A 21,626-nucleotide genomic window follows, 5' to 3' on the forward strand; every position below is an offset into this window, starting at 1 on the left:
GAGGTTGTGGGCATGGCCCGCTGGGGCTCTGCCCGACCCAGGGCTGAGAGATGCCACCTCCCAGCTCTGGGTCCCTGCAGGAAGTGTTGGCAAGCACAGGGCCAGTCCCCCAAAGGCCCAGGTGCAGGGAGCCCAGGCCAAGCAGCCTGTGGAAGAAGCCACTTGCCGTGCCACCCCGGGAACAGGACTGCAGGCCCCGGCCCTTCCCACCTCCTCCTCCTCCTCCTCCTCCCCCCCGCACTCCCCCCTCCCCGGACATGGCACAGGGCTCAGAGACACCTCAGACTCTTGCTACCCAAGGTGCAAAGGGCATCAGTTGCTCCTCCAACCCCCCCGCCCAGCAGACCACGTTGTCCAGCCAGCCCCCGGGCCTCCCTGGGGTGCCCAGCACAAAAGTGCAGACACCCACCGGACCCTCAGTCTCAGCTTTCGGATGTTTTTGCCACTCTAAGGACCCGCAGGCCCGCTGGGCCTTCGGGCAGGACAGAGAGCCCCGGGATCCGACGTGGAGAGCTGCGTGTACGTACGTCCCCATCAGGAGGCGGTCCCCACCTCCGCGGCTCTCCCCTTGCGGGGAGCGGCAGCCCAGCCGGCAGCCGCAGGGCCTCAGGGAAGACACCAGGCTGGGCCCCCGCGGCACAGCGGGGGCACGTCCCCCGCACTCACGGGACTTAGGGACGGCTGCTGGAGACTGCTGCGGCCACCCTGCTGCCGGGTTTCTGGAGGGCTTCCTGGAAGCAGCGTCCACACCAAGCCCTTGGAAGGCCCAGGCGACGGAGGAGCCGGTCAGGCAGGGGCCGAGGACGGTGAGAGGCCGGGCGGGAAGGAGCATGTCAGGCAGGGGCAGAGGACGGTGACAGGCCGGGCGGGGAGGAGCCGGTCAGGCCGGGGGCCCAGGACAGTGACGGGCCTGGCCGGGGAGGAGTGCGTCAGGCAGGGGCAGAGGAGACGGGCTGGGTAAGGGTTAGGGTGACAGTTAGGGCACAATTCACAATCGCAAAGACGTGGAAGCGACCCGAGTGCCCATCCATCCAGGAGTGCATTAATAAAATGTGGCGCGTGGACACCACGGAGTGCCATTCGGCTGTGAGGAGCAGCGGTGAGAGGGCGCCTCTCGTGTTCTCCTGGCCAGAGCTGGAGCCCGTTCCAGTAAGCCAAGTATCCCAAGAATGGACACACGAGCACCACGTGAGCGCGCTCACCAGCAAATTGGTACGAACGGATGGACACCTAAGTGGACGGAGAGGAATCACCTTCATCGGGTGGGTGTCGGGCGGGTGGGGGGAGGGGATGGGCATCCACATCCATTAGGAATGGGGTGGGTGCGCACCGACTGGGGGATGGGCGCACTTGAAGCTCTGACCCCAGGGGGGGAGGCTTGGAGAGGGCAACTGTACCCGACCTTAACACTGGTACCCCCACAATACGCTGGAACCACATGAGAGGTATATGAATGAGAACACAGGGGGGAGGGGGGCACGGGCAACACATGTCACCTGAATACTTGTACTCCCATCATCTGCTTGAAAAGAGAGAGAAAAGAAAATGCAATAATAGAGGTAAGAGACACTTTTTAAAAATAATGAATCCGAAGAGAAAAGTAAAAGGAGGCCTGTGGAGCAGGTCTGGGTGTGACTCCGGATCCCCCAACATCAGGTGCCACCACCAAAGATTCCTGCGTGGAGCCCATAGAACCCCCAAAAGCAACGGGACGAGTTCTGGTCACATACTCCCTCAAAATGACATCCTGGCCTTCTTCTGGAACTCCCTCCCCTCTCAGACTCTCAAGGTTTCCTCCAGCGTGTCGGTTCCCACAGAGCAGACCTTTGGTCTGAGACCTGACAGTCCAGATGCCACGCATGCTGCCGCGTGGCGGCGGTGTCGCGGCTTGGGACAAGAGGAGGCCCCACGGTGCGGGCTGGGGCGCCAGGCACCGCGGCGGGCGCTGAGGGTTGGGGTCACCCCCACCCCGGGCCGCCGCCGCGCTCCCAGAAAGGGGACAGAACAAGAGGCAAAAAAAAAAAAAAAAAAAAAAAAAGAAGCAGCCTGTGGCACCCGGTATTCCCAGGCGGTCTCCCATCCAAGTACTAACCGGGCCCGACCCTGCTTAGCTTCCGAGACCAGAGGAGATCGGGGGCGTTCAGGGTGGTGTGGCCCTAGACGGCGGCGGAGGGCGCCCCTGCCCCGCTCAAGAAGCCAAGCCTCTCTGCGCTTTTCCCCCGCCGCCGCCGCCGCCGCCGCCGCCGCCGCCGCCGCCGCCGCCGCCGCCGCCGCCGCCGCCGCCGCCGCCGCCGCCTCCCGCCCCAGGCCCCGCGCCGGGCCGGGCCTGTTGAGTTCGCCGGCCGGGTCCCGCGGGCTCCCAGGGACGGGGGTGATGGGCGGGGCGGGGCGGGGGGCTGTCTCTCTATACACACACACACACACTCACACTCACTCACACTCACACAAGATGCGCCTCCACGGCTAGACTCGCCAAGGTGGAGCCCTCCCAGCCCCCCTCGTCTCCTCGCCCGGCCTCCTTCACCTACCCGCTGCCCACCCCCGGCGCGTCGCCGCCGCTGACGCTGACTGCGCACGCACGCGCGCGGCGCTCGCCCTTTGACCCCAGCCAGGGGCCGCCCTCCCCCACAACCCCTTTCAGCTGCGCCCCCCCTCGCCCTGTGGGTGGGCTGCCGCCTATTCCCCCGGGCCAGGGCTGGGGCACAGCGCAAGGGGGAGGGGAGCCAGTGTATGGGGCGTCTCTCTCTGGGGATGTGTCCCATGGGTGGGGTGGGGTGGCGTGGTCTGTGGGGCGCTGAAGAAATCAGTCCCCTCCATCTCCTACCTCTGGAAAACGCCCCAGCCCGTGGAGAACCGCCGGCACCGCTTCGTGGGGGCCGGGACCCTCCTCTGTGTCCTCCTGTGGCCCAGTCCAAGGGGCCTGGGCCTGGCCGGGGCTGCATTGGACCCCAACCACCCTGGCGTGTGGACTCGCTAAAAATCGGCCATTAGATATTGGATTCCAGCTTCATTGAGGTCATTTCACTAATGAGTGCACCGGAAAGAGTTTCCTAATCCATCTGTGAGGGTGGCAACTGAAAGAGAATTTGAAAGCTGACAGAATAGGCGAGGGAAGGCATAGGAGATTTCCACACCCAGCAAGGAAGCCTTTCCCGAAATGGAAGAAAGAAACGAGCAAACAGAGACACCGGTAGCCCGCCCGGAAAAGAGTCTGCCCCCGAGAGAAAGCACCCTGACCAGGTTCACCCGTGGGTGGGTGGCGAGCTAGCGGCGTTCAGAAGAGCGAGGCCCGCAGTCTGTGCGGAAGACACCTGCACTCGGGTGTGTGTGGCGGCCCGATTCACAAGCAGCTCTAGATGTTAAACCAAGGAGAAGCCAGGGAGTTCCCAACGCCCCAGGTGTCCTCAGCCCACGACTGGCTGCTGTGGGAATGCGAAGCCCGGCTCCTTGTCTCAGAGCGGGGTTCCCAGGAGGATCAGGCTGAAGCTGGGACTTGGCCTCAAAGTGTCCCCTCGCATGGCCACCCCCTTCCCCTTCCTGCTCCTCTACTCCTGGTGCCCCTCCATCCAGGGGCCAGACCTTAAAGAGTCACCGCAAGAGAATCCTGGTCCCAAAGGAGCCTTCTGGGGGACCGGTGCTGAGAGAGGTTGTGGGCATGGCCCGCTGGGGCTCTGCCCGACCCAGGGCTGAGAGATGCCACCTCCCAGCTCTGGGTCCCTGCAGGAAGTGTTGGCAAGCACAGGGCCAGTCCCCCAAAGGCCCAGGTGCAGGGAGCCCAGGCCAAGCAGCCTGTGGAAGAAGCCACTTGCCGTGCCACCCCGGGAACAGGACTGCAGGCCCCGGCCCTTCCCACCTCCTCCTCCTCCTCCTCCTCCCCCCCGCACCCCCCCCCCCCGACATGGCACAGGGCTCAGAGACACCTCAGACTCTTGCTACCCAAGGTGCAAAGGGCATCAGTTGCTCCTCCAACCCCCCCGCCCAGCAGACCACGTTGTCCAGCCAGCCCCCGGGCCTCCCTGGGGTGCCCAGCACAAAAGTGCAGACACCCACCGGACCCTCAGTCTCAGCTTTCGGATGTTTTTGCCACTCTAAGGACCCGCAGGCCCGCTGGGCCTTCGGGCAGGACAGAGAGCCCCGGGATCCGACGTGGAGAGCTGCGTGTACGTACGTCCCCATCAGGAGGCGGTCCCCACCTCCGCGGCTCTCCCCTTGCGGGGAGCGGCAGCCCAGCCGGCAGGCAGCCGCAGGGCCTCAGGGAAGACACCAGGCTGGGCCCCCGCGGCACAGCGGGGGCACGTCCCCCGCACTCACGGGACTTAGGGACGGCTGCTGGAGACTGCTGCGGCCACCCTGCTGCCGGGTTTCTGGAGGGCTTCCTGGAAGCAGCGTCCACACCAAGCCCTTGGAAGGCCCAGGCGACGGAGGAGCCGGTCAGGCAGGGGCCGAGGACGGTGAGAGGCCGGGCGGGAAGGAGCATGTCAGGCAGGGGCAGAGGACGGTGACAGGCCGGGCGGGGAGGAGCCGGTCAGGCCGGGGGCCCAGGACAGTGACGGGCCTGGCCGGGGAGGAGTGCGTCAGGCAGGGGCAGAGGAGACGGGCTGGGTAAGGGTTAGGGTGACAGTTAGGGCACAATTCACAATCGCAAAGACGTGGAAGCGACCCGAGTGCCCATCCATCCAGGAGTGCATTAATAAAATGTGGCGCGTGGACACCACGGAGTGCCATTTGGCTGTGAGGAGCAGCGGTGAGAGGGCACCTCTCGTGTTCTCCTGGCCAGAGCTGGAGCCCGTTCCAGTAAGCCAAGTATCCCAAGAATGGACACACGAGCACCACGTGAGCGCGCTCACCAGCAAATTGGTACGAACGGATGGACACCTAAGTGGACGGAGAGGAATCACCTTCATCGGGTGGGTGTCGGGCGGGTGGGGGGAGGGGATGGGCATCCACATCCATTAGGAATGGGGTGGGTGCGCACCGACTGGGGGATGGGCGCACTTGAAGCTCTGACCCCAGGGGGGGAGGCTTGGAGAGGGCAACTGTACCCGACCTTAACACTGGTACCCCCACAATACGCTGGAACCACATGAGAGGTATATGAATGAGAACACAGGGGGGAGGGGGGCACGGGCAACACATGTCACCTGAATACTTGTACTCCCATCATCTGCTTGAAAAGAGAGAGAAAAGAAAATGCAATAATAGAGGTAAGAGACACTTTTTAAAAATAATGAATCCGAAGAGAAAAGTAAAAGGAGGCCTGTGGAGCAGGTCTGGGTGTGACTCCGGATCCCCCAACATCAGGTGCCACCACCAAAGATTCCTGCGTGGAGCCCATAGAACCCCCAAAAGCAACGGGACGAGTTCTGGTCACATACTCCCTCAAAATGACATCCTGGCCTTCTTCTGGAACTCCCTCCCCTCTCAGACTCTCAAGGTTTCCTCCAGCGTGTCGGTTCCCACAGAGCAGACCTTTGGTCTGAGACCTGACAGTCCAGATGCCACGCATGCTGCCGCGTGGCGGCGGTGTCGCGGCTTGGGACAAGAGGAGGCCCCACGGTGCGGGCTGGGGCGCCAGGCACCGCGGCGGGCGCTGAGGGTTGGGGTCACCCCCACCCCGGGCCGCCGCCGCGCTCCCAGAAAGGGGACAGAACAAGAGGCAAAAAAAAAAAAAAAAAAAAAAAAGAAGCAGCCTGTGGCACCCGGTATTCCCAGGCGGTCTCCCATCCAAGTACTAACCGGGCCCGACCCTGCTTAGCTTCCGAGACCAGAGGAGATCGGGGGCGTTCAGGGTGGTGTGGCCCTAGACGGCGGCGGAGGGCGCCCCTGCCCCGCTCAAGAAGCCAAGCCTCTCTGCGCTTTTCCCCCGCCGCCGCCGCCGCCGCCGCCACCGCCGCCGCCGCCGCCGCCGCCGCCGCCGCCGCCTCCCGCCCCAGGCCCCGCGCCGGGCCGGGCCTGTTGAGTTCGCCGGCCGGGTCCCGCGGGCTCCCAGGGACGGGGGTGATGGGCGGGGCGGGGCGGGGGGCTGTCTCTCTATACACACACACACACACTCACACTCACTCACACTCACACAAGATGCGCCTCCACGGCTAGACTCGCCAAGGTGGAGCCCTCCCAGCCCCCCTCGTCTCCTCGCCCGGCCTCCTTCACCTACCCGCTGCCCACCCCCGGCGCGTCGCCGCCGCTGACGCTGACTGCGCACGCACGCGCGCGGCGCTCGCCCTTTGACCCCAGCCAGGGGCCGCCCTCCCCCACAACCCCTTTCAGCTGCGCCCCCCCTCGCCCTGTGGGTGGGCTGCCGCCTATTCCCCCGGGCCAGGGCTGGGGCACAGCGCAAGGGGGAGGGGAGCCAGTGTATGGGGCGTCTCTCTCTGGGGATGTGTCCCATGGGTGGGGTGGGGTGGCGTGGTCTGTGGGGCGCTGAAGAAATCAGTCCCCTCCATCTCCTACCTCTGGAAAACGCCCCAGCCCGTGGAGAACCGCCGGCACCGCTTCGTGGGGGCCGGGACCCTCCTCTGTGTCCTCCTGTGGCCCAGTCCAAGGGGCCTGGGCCTGGCCGGGGCTGCATTGGACCCCAACCACCCTGGCGTGTGGACTCGCTAAAAATCGGCCATTAGATATTGGATTCCAGCTTCATTGAGGTCATTTCACTAATGAGTGCACCGGAAAGAGTTTCCTAATCCATCTGTGAGGGTGGCAACTGAAAGAGAATTTGAAAGCTGACAGAATAGGCGAGGGAAGGCATAGGAGATTTCCACACCCAGCAAGGAAGCCTTTCCCGAAATGGAAGAAAGAAACGAGCAAACAGAGACACCGGTAGCCCGCCCGGAAAAGAGTCTGCCCCCGAGAGAAAGCACCCTGACCAGGTTCACCCGTGGGTGGGTGGCGAGCTAGCGGCGTTCAGAAGAGCGAGGCCCGCAGTCTGTGCGGAAGACACCTGCACTCGGGTGTGTGTGGCGGCCCGATTCACAAGCAGCTCTAGATGTTAAACCAAGGAGAAGCCAGGGAGTTCCCAACGCCCCAGGTGTCCTCAGCCCACGACTGGCTGCTGTGGGAATGCGAAGCCCGGCTCCTTGTCTCAGAGCGGGGTTCCCAGGAGGATCAGGCTGAAGCTGGGACTTGGCCTCAAAGTGTCCCCTCGCATGGCCACCCCCTTCCCCTTCCTGCTCCTCTACTCCTGGTGCCCCTCCATCCAGGGGCCAGACCTTAAAGAGTCACCGCAAGAGAATCCTGGTCCCAAAGGAGCCTTCTGGGGGACCGGTGCTGAGAGAGGTTGTGGGCATGGCCCGCTGGGGCTCTGCCCGACCCAGGGCTGAGAGATGCCACCTCCCAGCTCTGGGTCCCTGCAGGAAGTGTTGGCAAGCACAGGGCCAGTCCCCCAAAGGCCCAGGTGCAGGGAGCCCAGGCCAAGCAGCCTGTGGAAGAAGCCACTTGCCGTGCCACCCCGGGAACAGGACTGCAGGCCCCGGCCCTTCCCACCTCCTCCTCCTCCTCCTCCTCCCCCCCGCACTCCCCCCCCCCCGGACATGGCACAGGGCTCAGAGACACCTCAGACTCTTGCTACCCAAGGTGCAAAGGGCATCAGTTGCTCCTCCAACCCCCCCGCCCAGCAGACCACGTTGTCCAGCCAGCCCCCGGGCCTCCCTGGGGTGCCCAGCACAAAAGTGCAGACACCCACCGGACCCTCAGTCTCAGCTTTCGGATGTTTTTGCCACTCTAAGGACCCGCAGGCCCGCTGGGCCTTCGGGCAGGACAGAGAGCCCCGGGATCCGACGTGGAGAGCTGCGTGTACGTACGTCCCCATCAGGAGGCGGTCCCCACCTCCGCGGCTCTCCCCTTGCGGGGAGCGGCAGCCCAGCCGGCAGCCGCAGGGCCTCAGGGAAGACACCAGGCTGGGCCCCCGCGGCACAGCGGGGGCACGTCCCCCGCACTCACGGGACTTAGGGACGGCTGCTGGAGACTGCTGCGGCCACCCTGCTGCCGGGTTTCTGGAGGGCTTCCTGGAAGCAGCGTCCACACCAAGCCCTTGGAAGGCCCAGGCGACGGAGGAGCCGGTCAGGCAGGGGCCGAGGACGGTGAGAGGCCGGGCGGGAAGGAGCATGTCAGGCAGGGGCAGAGGACGGTGACAGGCCGGGCGGGGAGGAGCCGGTCAGGCCGGGGGCCCAGGACAGTGACGGGCCTGGCCGGGGAGGAGTGCGTCAGGCAGGGGCAGAGGAGACGGGCTGGGTAAGGGTTAGGGTGACAGTTAGGGCACAATTCACAATCGCAAAGACGTGGAAGCGACCCGAGTGCCCATCCATCCAGGAGTGCATTAATAAAATGTGGCGCGTGGACACCACGGAGTGCCATTCGGCTGTGAGGAGCAGCGGTGAGAGGGCACCTCTCGTGTTCTCCTGGCCAGAGCTGGAGCCCGTTCCAGTAAGCCAAGTATCCCAAGAATGGACACACGAGCACCACGTGAGCGCGCTCACCAGCAAATTGGTACGAACGGATGGACACCTAAGTGGACGGAGAGGAATCACCTTCATCGGGTGGGTGTCGGGCGGGTGGGGGGAGGGGATGGGCATCCACATCCATTAGGAATGGGGTGGGTGCGCACCGACTGGGGGATGGGCGCACTTGAAGCTCTGACCCCAGGGGGGGAGGCTTGGAGAGGGCAACTGTACCCGACCTTAACACTGGTACCCCCACAATACGCTGGAACCACATGAGAGGTATATGAATGAGAACACAGGGGGGAGGGGGGCACGGGCAACACATGTCACCTGAATACTTGTACTCCCATCATCTGCTTGAAAAGAGAGAGAAAAGAAAATGCAATAATAGAGGTAAGAGACACTTTTTAAAAATAATGAATCCGAAGAGAAAAGTAAAAGGAGGCCTGTGGAGCAGGTCTGGGTGTGACTCCGGATCCCCCAACATCAGGTGCCACCACCAAAGATTCCTGCGTGGAGCCCATAGAACCCCCAAAAGCAACGGGACGAGTTCTGGTCACATACTCCCTCAAAATGACATCCTGGCCTTCTTCTGGAACTCCCTCCCCTCTCAGACTCTCAAGGTTTCCTCCAGCGTGTCGGTTCCCACAGAGCAGACCTTTGGTCTGAGACCTGACAGTCCAGATGCCACGCATGCTGCCGCGTGGCGGCGGTGTCGCGGCTTGGGACAAGAGGAGGCCCCACGGTGCGGGCTGGGGCGCCAGGCACCGCGGCGGGCGCTGAGGGTTGGGGTCACCCCCACCCCGGGCCGCCGCCGCGCTCCCAGAAAGGGGACAGAACAAGAGGCAAAAAAAAAAAAAAAAAAAAAAAAAGAAGCAGCCTGTGGCACCCGGTATTCCCAGGCGGTCTCCCATCCAAGTACTAACCGGGCCCGACCCTGCTTAGCTTCCGAGACCAGACGAGATCGGGGGCGTTCAGGGTGGTGTGGCCGTAGACGGCGGCGGAGGGCGCCCCTGCCCCGCTCAAGAAGCCAAGCCTCTCTGCGCTTTTCCCCCGCCGCCGCCGCCGCCGCCGCCGCCGCCGCCGCCGCCGCCGCCGCCGCCGCCGCCGCCGCCTCCCGCCCCAGGCCCCGCGCCGGGCCGGGCCTGTTGAGTTCGCCGGCCGGGTCCCGCGGGCTCCCAGGGACGGGGGTGATGGGCGGGGCGGGGCGGGGGGCTGTCTCTCTATACACACACACACACACTCACACTCACTCACACTCACACAAGATGCGCCTCCACGGCTAGACTCGCCAAGGTGGAGCCCTCCCAGCCCCCCTCGTCTCCTCGCCCGGCCTCCTTCACCTACCCGCTGCCCACCCCCGGCGCGTCGCCGCCGCTGACGCTGACTGCGCACGCACGCGCGCGGCGCTCGCCCTTTGACCCCAGCCAGGGGCCGCCCTCCCCCACAACCCCTTTCAGCTGCGCCCCCCCTCGCCCTGTGGGTGGGCTGCCGCCTATTCCCCCGGGCCAGGGCTGGGGCACAGCGCAAGGGGGAGGGGAGCCAGTGTATGGGGCGTCTCTCTCTGGGGATGTGTCCCATGGGTGGGGTGGGGTGGCGTGGTCTGTGGGGCGCTGAAGAAATCAGTCCCCTCCATCTCCTACCTCTGGAAAACGCCCCAGCCCGTGGAGAACCGCCGGCACCGCTTCGTGGGGGCCGGGACCCTCCTCTGTGTCCTCCTGTGGCCCAGTCCAAGGGGCCTGGGCCTGGCCGGGGCTGCATTGGACCCCAACCACCCTGGCGTGTGGACTCGCTAAAAATCGGCCATTAGATATTGGATTCCAGCTTCATTGAGGTCATTTCACTAATGAGTGCACCGGAAAGAGTTTCCTAATCCATCTGTGAGGGTGGCAACTGAAAGAGAATTTGAAAGCTGACAGAATAGGCGAGGGAAGGCATAGGAGATTTCCACACCCAGCAAGGAAGCCTTTCCCGAAATGGAAGAAAGAAACGAGCAAACAGAGACACCGGTAGCCCGCCCGGAAAAGAGTCTGCCCCCGAGAGAAAGCACCCTGACCAGGTTCACCCGTGGGTGGGTGGCGAGCTAGCGGCGTTCAGAAGAGCGAGGCCCGCAGTCTGTGCGGAAGACACCTGCACTCGGGTGTGTGTGGCGGCCCGATTCACAAGCAGCTCTAGATGTTAAACCAAGGAGAAGCCAGGGAGTTCCCAACGCCCCAGGTGTCCTCAGCCCACGACTGGCTGCTGTGGGAATGCGAAGCCCGGCTCCTTGTCTCAGAGCGGGGTTCCCAGGAGGATCAGGCTGAAGCTGGGACTTGGCCTGAAAGTGTCCCCTCGCATGGCCACCCCCTTCCCCTTCCTGCTCCTCTACTCCTGGTGCCCCTCCATCCAGGGGCCAGACCTTAAAGAGTCACCGCAAGAGAATCCTGGTCCCAAAGGAGCCTTCTGGGGGACCGGTGCTGAGAGAGGTTGTGGGCATGGCCCGCTGGGGCTCTGCCCGACCCAGGGCTGAGAGATGCCACCTCCCAGCTCTGGGTCCCTGCAGGAAGTGTTGGCAAGCACAGGGCCAGTCCCCCAAAGGCCCAGGTGCAGGGAGCCCAGGCCAAGCAGCCTGTGGAAGAAGCCACTTGCCGTGCCACCCCGGGAACAGGACTGCAGGCCCCGGCCCTTCCCACCTCCTCCTCCTCCTCCTCCTCCCCCCCGCACTCCCCCCCCCCCCGGACATGGCACAGGGCTCAGAGACACCTCAGACTCTTGCTACCCAAGGTGCAAAGGGCATCAGTTGCTCCTCCAACCCCCCCGCCCAGCAGACCACGTTGTCCAGCCAGCCCCCGGGCCTCCCTGGGGTGCCCAGCACAAAAGTGCAGACACCCACCGGACCCTCAGTCTCAGCTTTCGGATGTTTTTGCCACTCTAAGGACCCGCAGGCCCGCTGGGCCTTCGGGCAGGACAGAGAGCCCCGGGATCCGACGTGGAGAGCTGCGTGTACGTACGTCCCCATCAGGAGGCGGTCCCCACCTCCGCGGCTCTCCCCTTGCGGGGAGCGGCAGCCCAGCCGGCAGCCGCAGGGCCTCAGGGAAGACACCAGGCTGGGCCCCCGCGGCACAGCGGGGGCACGTCCCCCGCACTCACGGGACTTAGGGACGGCTGCTGGAGACTGCTGCGGCCACCCTGCTGCCGGGTTTCTGGAGGGCTTCCTGGAAGCAGCGTCCACACCAAGCCCTTGGAAGGCCCAGGCGACGGAGGAGCCGGTCAGGCAGGGGCCGAGGACGGTGAGAGGCCGGGCGGGAAGGAGCATGTCAGGCAGGGGCAGAGGACGGTGACAGGCCGGGCGGGGAGGAGCCGGTCAGGCCGGGGGCCCAGGACAGTGACGGGCCTGGCCGGGGAGGAGTGCGTCAGGCAGGGGCAGAGGAGACGGGCTGGGTAAGGGTTAGGGTGACAGTTAGGGCACAATTCACAATCGCAAAGACGTGGAAGCGACCCGAGTGCCCATCCATCCAGGAGTGCATTAATAAAATGTGGCGCGTGGACACCACGGAGTGCCATTCGGCTGTGAGGAGCAGCGGTGAGAGGGCACCTCTCGTGTTCTCCTGGCCAGAGCTGGAGCCCGTTCCAGTAAGCCAAGTATCCCAAGAATGGACACACGAGCACCACGTGAGCGCGCTCACCAGCAAATTGGTACGAACGGATGGACACCTAAGTGGACGGAGAGGAATCACCTTCATCGGGTGGGTGTCGGGCGGGTGGGGGGAGGGGATGGGCATCCACATCCATTAGGAATGGGGTGGGTGCGCACCGACTGGGGGATGGGCGCACTTGAAGCTCTGACCCCAGGGGGGGAGGCTTGGAGAGGGCAACTGTACCCGACCTTAACACTGGTACCCCCACAATACGCTGGAACCACATGAGAGGTATATGAATGAGAACACAGGGGGGAGGGGGGCACGGGCAACACATGTCACCTGAATACTTGTACTCCCATCATCTGCTTGAAAAGAGAGAGAAAAGAAAATGCAATAATAGAGGTAAGAGACACTTTTTAAAAATAATGAATCCGAAGAGAAAAGTAAAAGGAGGCCTGTGGAGCAGGTCTGGGTGTGACTCCGGATCCCCCAACATCAGGTGCCACCACCAAAGATTCCTGCGTGGAGCCCATAGAACCCCCAAAAGCAACGGGACGAGTTCTGGTCACATACTCCCTCAAAATGACATCCTGGCCTTCTTCTGGAACTCCCTCCCCTCTCAGACTCTCAAGGTTTCCTCCAGCGTGTCGGTTCCCACAGAGCAGACCTTTGGTCTGAGACCTGACAGTCCAGATGCCACGCATGCTGCCGCGTGGCGGCGGTGTCGCGGCTTGGGACAAGAGGAGGCCCCACGGTGCGGGCTGGGGCGCCAGGCACCGCGGCGGGCGCTGAGGGTTGGGGTCACCCCCACCCCGGGCCGCCGCCGCGCTCCCAGAAAGGGGACAGAACAAGAGGCAAAAAAAAAAAAAAAAAAAAAAAAGAAGCAGCCTGTGGCACCCGGTATTCCCAGGCGGTCTCCCATCCAAGTACTAACCGGGCCCGACCCTGCTTAGCTTCCGAGACCAGAGGAGATCGGGGGCGTTCAGGGTGGTGTGGCCCTAGACGGCGGCGGAGGGCGCCCCTGCCCCGCTCAAGAAGCCAAGCCTCTCTGCGCTTTTCCCCCGCCGCCGCCGCCGCCGCCGCCGCCGCCGCCGCCGCCGCCGCCGCCGCCGCCGCCTCCCGCCCCAGGCCCCGCGCCGGGCCGGGCCTGTTGAGTTCGCCGGCCGGGTCCCGCGGGCTCCCAGGGACGGGGGTGATGGGCGGGGCGGGGCGGGGGGCTGTCTCTCTATACACACACACACACACTCACACTCACTCACACTCACACAAGATGCGCCTCCACGGCTAGACTCGCCAAGGTGGAGCCCTCCCAGCCCCCCTCGTCTCCTCGCCCGGCCTCCTTCACCTACCCGCTGCCCACCCCCGGCGCGTCGCCGCCGCTGACGCTGACTGCGCACGCACGCGCGCGGCGCTCGCCCTTTGACCCCAGCCAGGGGCCGCCCTCCCCCACAACCCCTTTCAGCTGCGCCCCCCCTCGCCCTGTGGGTGGGCTGCCGCCTATTCCCCCGGGCCAGGGCTGGGGCACAGCGCAAGGGGGAGGGGAGCCAGTGTATGGGGCGTCTCTCTCTGGGGATGTGTCCCATGGGTGGGGTGGGGTGGCGTGGTCTGTGGGGCGCTGAAGAAATCAGTCCCCTCCATCTCCTACCTCTGGAAAACGCCCCAGCCCGTGGAGAACCGCCGGCACCGCTTCGTGGGGGCCGGGACCCTCCTCTGTGTCCTCCTGTGGCCCAGTCCAAGGGGCCTGGGCCTGGCCGGGGCTGCATTGGACCCCAACCACCCTGGCGTGTGGACTCGCTAAAAATCGGCCATTAGATATTGGATTCCAGCTTCATTGAGGTCATTTCACTAATGAGTGCACCGGAAAGAGTTTCCTAATCCATCTGTGAGGGTGGCAACTGAAAGAGAATTTGAAAGCTGACAGAATAGGCGAGGGAAGGCATAGGAGATTTCCACACCCAGCAAGGAAGCCTTTCCCGAAATGGAAGAAAGAAACGAGCAAACAGAGACACCGGTAGCCCGCCCGGAAAAGAGTCTGCCCCCGAGAGAAAGCACCCTGACCAGGTTCACCCGTGGGTGGGTGGCGAGCTAGCGGCGTTCAGAAGAGCGAGGCCCGCAGTCTGTGCGGAAGACACCTGCACTCGGGTGTGTGTGGCGGCCCGATTCACAAGCAGCTCTAGATGTTAAACCAAGGAGAAGCCAGGGAGTTCCCAACGCCCCAGGTGTCCTCAGCCCACGACTGGCTGCTGTGGGAATGCGAAGCCCGGCTCCTTGTCTCAGAGCGGGGTTCCCAGGAGGATCAGGCTGAAGCTGGGACTTGGCCTCAAAGTGTCCCCTCGCATGGCCACCCCCTTCCCCTTCCTGCTCCTCTACTCCTGGTGCCCCTCCATCCAGGGGCCAGACCTTAAAGAGTCACCGCAAGAGAATCCTGGTCCCAAAGGAGCCTTCTGGGGGACCGGTGCTGAGAGAGGTTGTGGGCATGGCCCGCTGGGGCTCTGCCCGACCCAGGGCTGAGAGATGCCACCTCCCAGCTCTGGGTCCCTGCAGGAAGTGTTGGCAAGCACAGGGCCAGTCCCCCAAAGGCCCAGGTGCAGGGAGCCCAGGCCAAGCAGCCTGTGGAAGAAGCCACTTGCCGTGCCACCCCGGGAACAGGACTGCAGGCCCCGGCCCTTCCCACCTCCTCCTCCTCCTCCTCCTCCCCCCCGCACTCCCCCCTCCCCGGACATGGCACAGGGCTCAGAGACACCTCAGACTCTTGCTACCCAAGGTGCAAAGGGCATCAGTTGCTCCTCCAACCCCCCCGCCCAGCAGACCACGTTGTCCAGCCAGCCCCCGGGCCTCCCTGGGGTGCCCAGCACAAAAGTGCAGACACCCACCGGACCCTCAGTCTCAGCTTTCGGATGTTTTTGCCACTCTAAGGACCCGCAGGCCCGCTGGGCCTTCGGGCAGGACAGAGAGCCCCGGGATCCGACGTGGAGAGCTGCGTGTACGTACGTCCCCATCAGGAGGCGGTCCCCACCTCCGCGGCTCTCCCCTTGCGGGGAGCGGCAGCCCAGCCGGCAGCCGCAGGGCCTCAGGGAAGACACCAGGCTGGGCCCCCGCGGCACAGCGGGGGCACGTCCCCCGCACTCACGGGACTTAGGGACGGCTGCTGGAGACTGCTGCGGCCACCCTGCTGCCGGGTTTCTGGAGGGCTTCCTGGAAGCAGCGTCCACACCAAGCCCTTGGAAGGCCCAGGCGACGGAGGAGCCGGTCAGGCAGGGGCCGAGGACGGTGAGAGGCCGGGCGGGAAGGAGCATGTCAGGCAGGGGCAGAGGACGGTGACAGGCCGGGCGGGGAGGAGCCGGTCAGGCCGGGGGCCCAGGACAGTGACGGGCCTGGCCGGGGAGGAGTGCGTCAGGCAGGGGCAGAGGAGACGGGCTGGGTAAGGGTTAGGGTGACAGTTAGGGCACAATTCACAATCGCAAAGACGTGGAAGCGACCCGAGTGCCCATCCATCCAGGAGTGCATTAATAAAATGTGGCGCGTGGACACCACGGAGTGCCATTCGGCTGTGAGGAGCAGCGGTGAGAGGGCACCTCTCGTGTTCTCCTGGCCAGAGCTGGAGCCCGTTCCAGTAAGCCAAGTATCCCAAGAATGGACACACGAGCACCACGTGAGCGCGCTCACCAGCAAATTGGTACGAACGGATGGACACCTAAGTGGACGGAGAGGAATCACCTTCATCGGGTGGGTGTCGGGCGGGTGGGGGGAGGGGATGGGCATCCACATCCATTAGGAATGGGGTGGGTGCGCACCGACTGGGGGATGGGCGCACTTGAAGCTCTGACCCCAGGGGGGGAGGCTTGGAGAGGGCAACTGTACCCGACCTTAACACTGGTACCCCCACAATACGCTGGAACCACATGAGAGGTATATGAATGAGAACACAGGGGGGAGGGGGGCACGGGCAACACATGTCACCTGAATACTTGTACTCCCATCATCTGCTTGAAAAGAGAGAGAAAAGAAAATGCAATAATAGAGGTAAGAGACACTTTTTAAAAATAATGAATCCGAAGAGAAAAGTAAAAGGAGGCCTGTGGAGCAGGTCTGGGTGTGACTCCGGATCCCCCAACATCAGGTGCCACCACCAAAGATTCCTGCGTGGAGCCCATAGAACCCCCAAAAGCAACGGGACGAGTTCTGGTCACATACTCCCTCAAAATGACATCCTGGCCTTCTTCTGGAACTCCCTCCCCTCTCAGACTCTCAAGGTTTCCTCCAGCGTGTCGGTTCCCACAGAGCAGACCTTTGGTCTGAGACCTGACAGTCCAGATGCCACGCATGCTGCCGCGTGGCGGCGGTGTCGCGGCTTGGGACAAGAGGAGGCCCCACGGTGCGGGCTGGGGCGCCAGGCACCGCGGCGGGCGCTGAGGGTTGGGGTCACCCCCACCCCGGGCCGCCGCCGCGCTCCCAGAAAGGGGACAGAACAAGAGGCAAAAAAAAAAAAAAAAAAAAAAAAGAAGCAGCCTGTGGCACCCGGTATTCCCAGGCGGTCTCCCATCCAAGTACTAACCGGGCCCGACCCTGCTTAGCTTCCGAGACCAGAGGAGATCGGGGGCGTTCAGGGTGGTGTGGCCCTAGACGGCGGCGGAGGGCGCCCCTGCCCCGCTCAAGAAGCCAAGCCTCTCTGCGCTTTTCCCCCGCCGCCGCCGCCGCCGCCGCCGCCGCCGCCGCCTCCCGCCCCAGGCCCCGCGCCGGGCCGGGCCTGTTGAGTTCGCCGGCCGGGTCCCGCGGGCTCCCAGGGACGGGGGTGATGGGCGGGGCGGGGCGGGGGGCTGTCTCTCTATACACACACACACACACTCACACTCACTCACACTCACACAAGATGCGCCTCCACGGCTAGACTCGCCAAGGTGGAGCCCTCCCAGCCCCCCTCGTCTCCTCGCCCGGCCTCCTTCACCTACCCGCTGCCCACCCCCGGCGCGTCGCCGCCGCTGACGCTGACTGCGCACGCACGCGCGCGGCGCTCGCCCTTTGACCCCAGCCAGGGGCCGCCCTCCCCCACAACCCCTTTCAGCTGCGCCCCCCCTCGCCCTGTGGGTGGGCTGCCGCCTATTCCCCCGGGCCAGGGCTGGGGCACAGCGCAAGGGGGAGGGGAGCCAGTGTATGGGGCGTCTCTCTCTGGGGATGTGTCCCATGGGTGGGGTGGGGTGGCGTGGTCTGTGGGGCGCTGAAGAAATCAGTCCCCTCCATCTCCTACCTCTGGAAAACGCCCCAGCCCGTGGAGAACCGCCGGCACCGCTTCGTGGGGGCCGGGACCCTCCTCTGTGTCCTCCTGTGGCCCAGTCCAAGGGGCCTGGGCCTGGCCGGGGCTGCATTGGACCCCAACCACCCTGGCGTGTGGACTCGCTAAAAATCGGCCATTAGATATTGGATTCCAGCTTCATTGAGGTCATTTCACTAATGAGTGCACCGGAAAGAGTTTCCTAATCCATCTGTGAGGGTGGCAACTGAAAGAGAATTTGAAAGCTGACAGAATAGGCGAGGGAAGGCATAGGAGATTTCCACACCCAGCAAGGAAGCCTTTCCCGAAATGGAAGAAAGAAACGAGCAAACAGAGACACCGGTAGCCCGCCCGGAAAAGAGTCTGCCCCCGAGAGAAAGCACCCTGACCAGGTTCACCCGTGGGTGGGTGGCGAGCTAGCGGCGTTCAGAAGAGCGAGGCCCGCAGTCTGTGCGGAAGACACCTGCACTCGGGTGTGTGTGGCGGCCCGATTCACAAGCAGCTCTAGATGTTAAACCAAGGAGAAGCCAGGGAGTTCCCAACGCCCCAGGTGTCCTCAGCCCACGACTGGCTGCTGTGGGAATGCGAAGCCCGGCTCCTTGTCTCAGAGCGGGGTTCCCAGGAGGATCAGGCTGAAGCTGGGACTTGGCCTCAAAGTGTCCCCTCGCATGGCCACCCCCTTCCCCTTCCTGCTCCTCTACTCCTGGTGCCCCTCCATCCAGGGGCCAGACCTTAAAGAGTCACCGCAAGAGAATCCTGGTCCCAAAGGAGCCTTCTGGGGGACCGGTGCTGAGAGAGGTTGTGGGCATGGCCCGCTGGGGCTCTGCCCGACCCAGGGCTGAGAGATGCCACCTCCCAGCTCTGGGTCCCTGCAGGAAGTGTTGGCAAGCACAGGGCCAGTCCCCCAAAGGCCCAGGTGCAGGGAGCCCAGGCCAAGCAGCCTGTGGAAGAAGCCACTTGCCGTGCCACCCCGGGAACAGGACTGCAGGCCCCGGCCCTTCCCACCTCCTCCTCCTCCTCCTCCTCCCCCCCGCACTCCCCCCCCCCGGACATGGCACAGGGCTCAGAGACACCTCAGACTCTTGCTACCCAAGGTGCAAAGGGCATCAGTTGCTCCTCCAACCCCCCCCGCCCAGCAGACCACGTTGTCCAGCCAGCCCCCGGGCCTCCCTGGGGTGCCCAGCACAAAAGTGCAGACACCCACCGGACCCTCAGTCTCAGCTTTCGGATGTTTTTGCCACTCTAAGGACCCGCAGGCCCGCTGGGCCTTCGGGCAGGACAGAGAGCCCCGGGATCCGACGTGGAGAGCTGCGTGTACGTACGTCCCCATCAGGAGGCGGTCCCCACCTCCGCGGCTCTCCCCTTGCGGGGAGCGGCAGCCCAGCCGGCAGCCGCAGGGCCTCAGGGAAGACACCAGGCTGGGCCCCCGCGGCACAGCGGGGGCACGTCCCCCGCACTCACGGGACTTAGGGACGGCTGCTGGAGACTGCTGCGGCCACCCTGCTGCCGGGTTTCTGGAGGGCTTCCTGGAAGCAGCGTCCACACCAAGCCCTTGGAAGGCCCAGGCGACGGAGGAGCCGGTCAGGCAGGGGCCGAGGACGGTGAGAGGCCGGGCGGGAAGGAGCATGTCAGGCAGGGGCAGAGGACGGTGACAGGCCGGGCGGGGAGGAGCCGGTCAGGCCGGGGGCCCAGGACAGTGACGGGCCTGGCCGGGGAGGAGTGCGTCAGGCAGGGGCAGAGGAGACGGGCTGGGTAAGGGTTAGGGTGACAGTTAGGGCACAATTCACAATCGCAAAGACGTGGAAGCGACCCGAGTGCCCATCCATCCAGGAGTGCATTAATAAAATGTGGCGCGTGGACACCACGGAGTGCCATTCGGCTGTGAGGAGCAGCGGTGAGAGGGCGCCTCTCGTGTTCTCCTGGCCAGAGCTGGAGCCCGTTCCAGTAAGCCAAGTATCCCAAGAATGGACACACGAGCACCACGTGAGCGCGCTCACCAGCAAATTGGTACGAACGGATGGACACCTAAGTGGACGGAGAGGAATCACCTTCATCGGGTGGGTGTCGGGCGGGTGGGGGGAGGGGATGGGCATCCACATCCATTAGGAATGGGGTGGGTGCGCACCGACTGGGGGATGGGCGCACTTGAAGCTCTGACCCCAGGGGGGGAGGCTTGGAGAGGGCAACTGTACCCGACCTTAACACTGGTACCCCCACAATACGCTGGAACCACATGAGAGGTATATGAATGAGAACACAGGGGGGAGGGGGGCACGGGCAACACATGTCACCTGAATACTTGTACTCCCATCATCTGCTTGAAAAGAGAGAGAAAAGAAAATGCAATAATAGAGGTAAGAGACACTTTTTAAAAATAATGAATCCGAAGAGAAAAGTAAAAGGAGGCCTGTGGAGCAGGTCTGGGTGTGACTCCGGATCCCCCAACATCAGGTGCCACCACCAAAGATTCCTGCGTGGAGCCCATAGAACCCCCAAAAGCAACGGGACGAGTTCTGGTCACATACTCCCTCAAAATGACATCCTGGCCTTCTTCTGGAACTCCCTCCCCTCTCAGACTCTCAAGGTTTCCTCCAGCGTGTCGGTTCCCACAGAGCAGACCTTTGGTCTGAGACCTGACAGTCCAGATGCCACGCATGCTGCCGCGTGGCGGCGGTGTCGCGGCTTGGGACAAGAGGAGGCCCCACGGTGCGGGCTGGGGCGCCAGGCACCGCGGCGGGCGCTGAGGGTTGGGGTCACCCCCACCCCGGGCCGCCGCCGCGCTCCCAGAAAGGGGACAGAACAAGAGGCAAAAAAAAAAAAAAAAAAAAAAAAAGAAGCAGCCTGTGGCACCCGGTATTCCCAGGCGGTCTCCCATCCAAGTACTAACCGGGCCCGACCCTGCTTAGCTTCCGAGACCAGAGGAGATCGGGGGCGTTCAGGGTGGTGTGGCCCTAGACGGCGGCGGAGGGCGCCCCTGCCCCGCTCAAGAAGCCAAGCCTCTCTGCGCTTTTCCCCCGCCGCCGCCGCCGCCGCCGCCGCCGCCGCCGCCGCCGCCGCCGCCGCCGCCGCCGCCGCCGCCGCCGCCGCCGCCTCCCGCCCCAGGCCCCGCGCCGGGCCGGGCCTGTTGAGTTCGCCGGCCGGGTCCCGCGGGCTCCCAGGGACGGGGGTGATGGGCGGGGCGGGGCGGGGGGCTGTCTCTCTATACACACACACACACACTCACACTCACTCACACTCACACAAGATGCGCCTCCACGGCTAGACTCGCCAAGGTGGAGCCCTCCCAGCCCCCCTCGTCTCCTCGCCCGGCCTCCTTCACCTACCCGCTGCCCACCCCCGGCGCGTCGCCGCCGCTGACGCTGACTGCGCACGCACGCGCGCGGCGCTCGCCCTTTGACCCCAGCCAGGGGCCGCCCTCCCCCACAACCCCTTTCAGCTGCGCCCCCCCTCGCCCTGTGGGTGGGCTGCCGCCTATTCCCCCGGGCCAGGGCTGGGGCACAGCGCAAGGGGGAGGGGAGCCAGTGTATGGGGCGTCTCTCTCTGGGGATGTGTCCCATGGGTGGGGTGGGGTGGCGTGGTCTGTGGGGCGCTGAAGAAATCAGTCCCCTCCATCTCCTACCTCTGGAAAACGCCCCAGCCCGTGGAGAACCGCCGGCACCGCTTCGTGGGGGCCGGGACCCTCCTCTGTGTCCTCCTGTGGCCCAGTCCAAGGGGCCTGGGCCTGGCCGGGGCTGCATTGGACCCCAACCACCCTGGCGTGTGGACTCGCTAAAAATCGGCCATTAGATATTGGATTCCAGCTTCATTGAGGTCATTTCACTAATGAGTGCACCGGAAAGAGTTTCCTAATCCATCTGTGAGGGTGGCAACTGAAAGAGAATTTGAAAGCTGACAGAATAGGCGAGGGAAGGCATAGGAGATTTCCACACCCAGCAAGGAAGCCTTTCCCGAAATGGAAGAAAGAAACGAGCAAACAGAGACACCGGTAGCCCGCCCGGAAAAGAGTCTGCCCCCGAGAGAAAGCACCCTGACCAGGTTCACCCGTGGGTGGGTGGCGAGCTAGCGGCGTTCAGAAGAGCGAGGCCCGCAGTCTGTGCGGAAGACACCTGCACTCGGGTGTGTGTGGCGGCCCGATTCACAAGCAGCTCTAGATGTTAAACCAAGGAGAAGCCAGGGAGTTCCCAACGCCCCAGGTGTCCTCAGCCCACGACTGGCTGCTGTGGGAATGCGAAGCCCGGCTCCTTGTCTCAGAGCGGGGTTCCCAGGAGGATCAGGCTGAAGCTGGGACTTGGCCTCAAAGTG

The 21,626-nt window shown here is 64.3% G+C and overlaps 1 non-coding gene and 5 pseudogenes across 1 annotated transcript; all 6 read right to left on the reverse strand.

Moving 5' to 3' along the window:
* Positions 1 to 2,043: 2,043 nt before the first annotated feature.
* On the reverse strand, positions 2,044 to 2,162 carry LOC142874511 (uncharacterized; annotated as a pseudogene).
* A 3,525-nt stretch (positions 2,163 to 5,687) lies between these two features.
* On the reverse strand, positions 5,688 to 5,806 carry LOC142874522 (uncharacterized; annotated as a pseudogene).
* A 3,506-nt stretch (positions 5,807 to 9,312) lies between these two features.
* LOC142874973 (5S ribosomal RNA) lies at positions 9,313 to 9,431 on the reverse strand. Its single transcript, XR_012922558.1, has one exon. It is a non-coding gene; the product is annotated as a 5S ribosomal RNA (ribosomal RNA).
* A 3,509-nt stretch (positions 9,432 to 12,940) lies between these two features.
* On the reverse strand, positions 12,941 to 13,059 carry LOC142874533 (uncharacterized; annotated as a pseudogene).
* Positions 13,060 to 16,561: 3,502 nt separating this feature from the next.
* LOC142874544 (uncharacterized) lies at positions 16,562 to 16,680 on the reverse strand (annotated as a pseudogene).
* A 3,482-nt stretch (positions 16,681 to 20,162) lies between these two features.
* Positions 20,163 to 20,281, reverse strand: LOC142874566 (uncharacterized; annotated as a pseudogene).
* Positions 20,282 to 21,626: the final 1,345 nt, after the last annotated feature.

Source organism: Microcebus murinus, chromosome 1 (assembly GCF_040939455.1).
Source record: "Microcebus murinus isolate Inina chromosome 1, M.murinus_Inina_mat1.0, whole genome shotgun sequence".
NCBI classification, from domain to species: Eukaryota; Metazoa; Chordata; class Mammalia; order Primates; family Cheirogaleidae; genus Microcebus; species Microcebus murinus.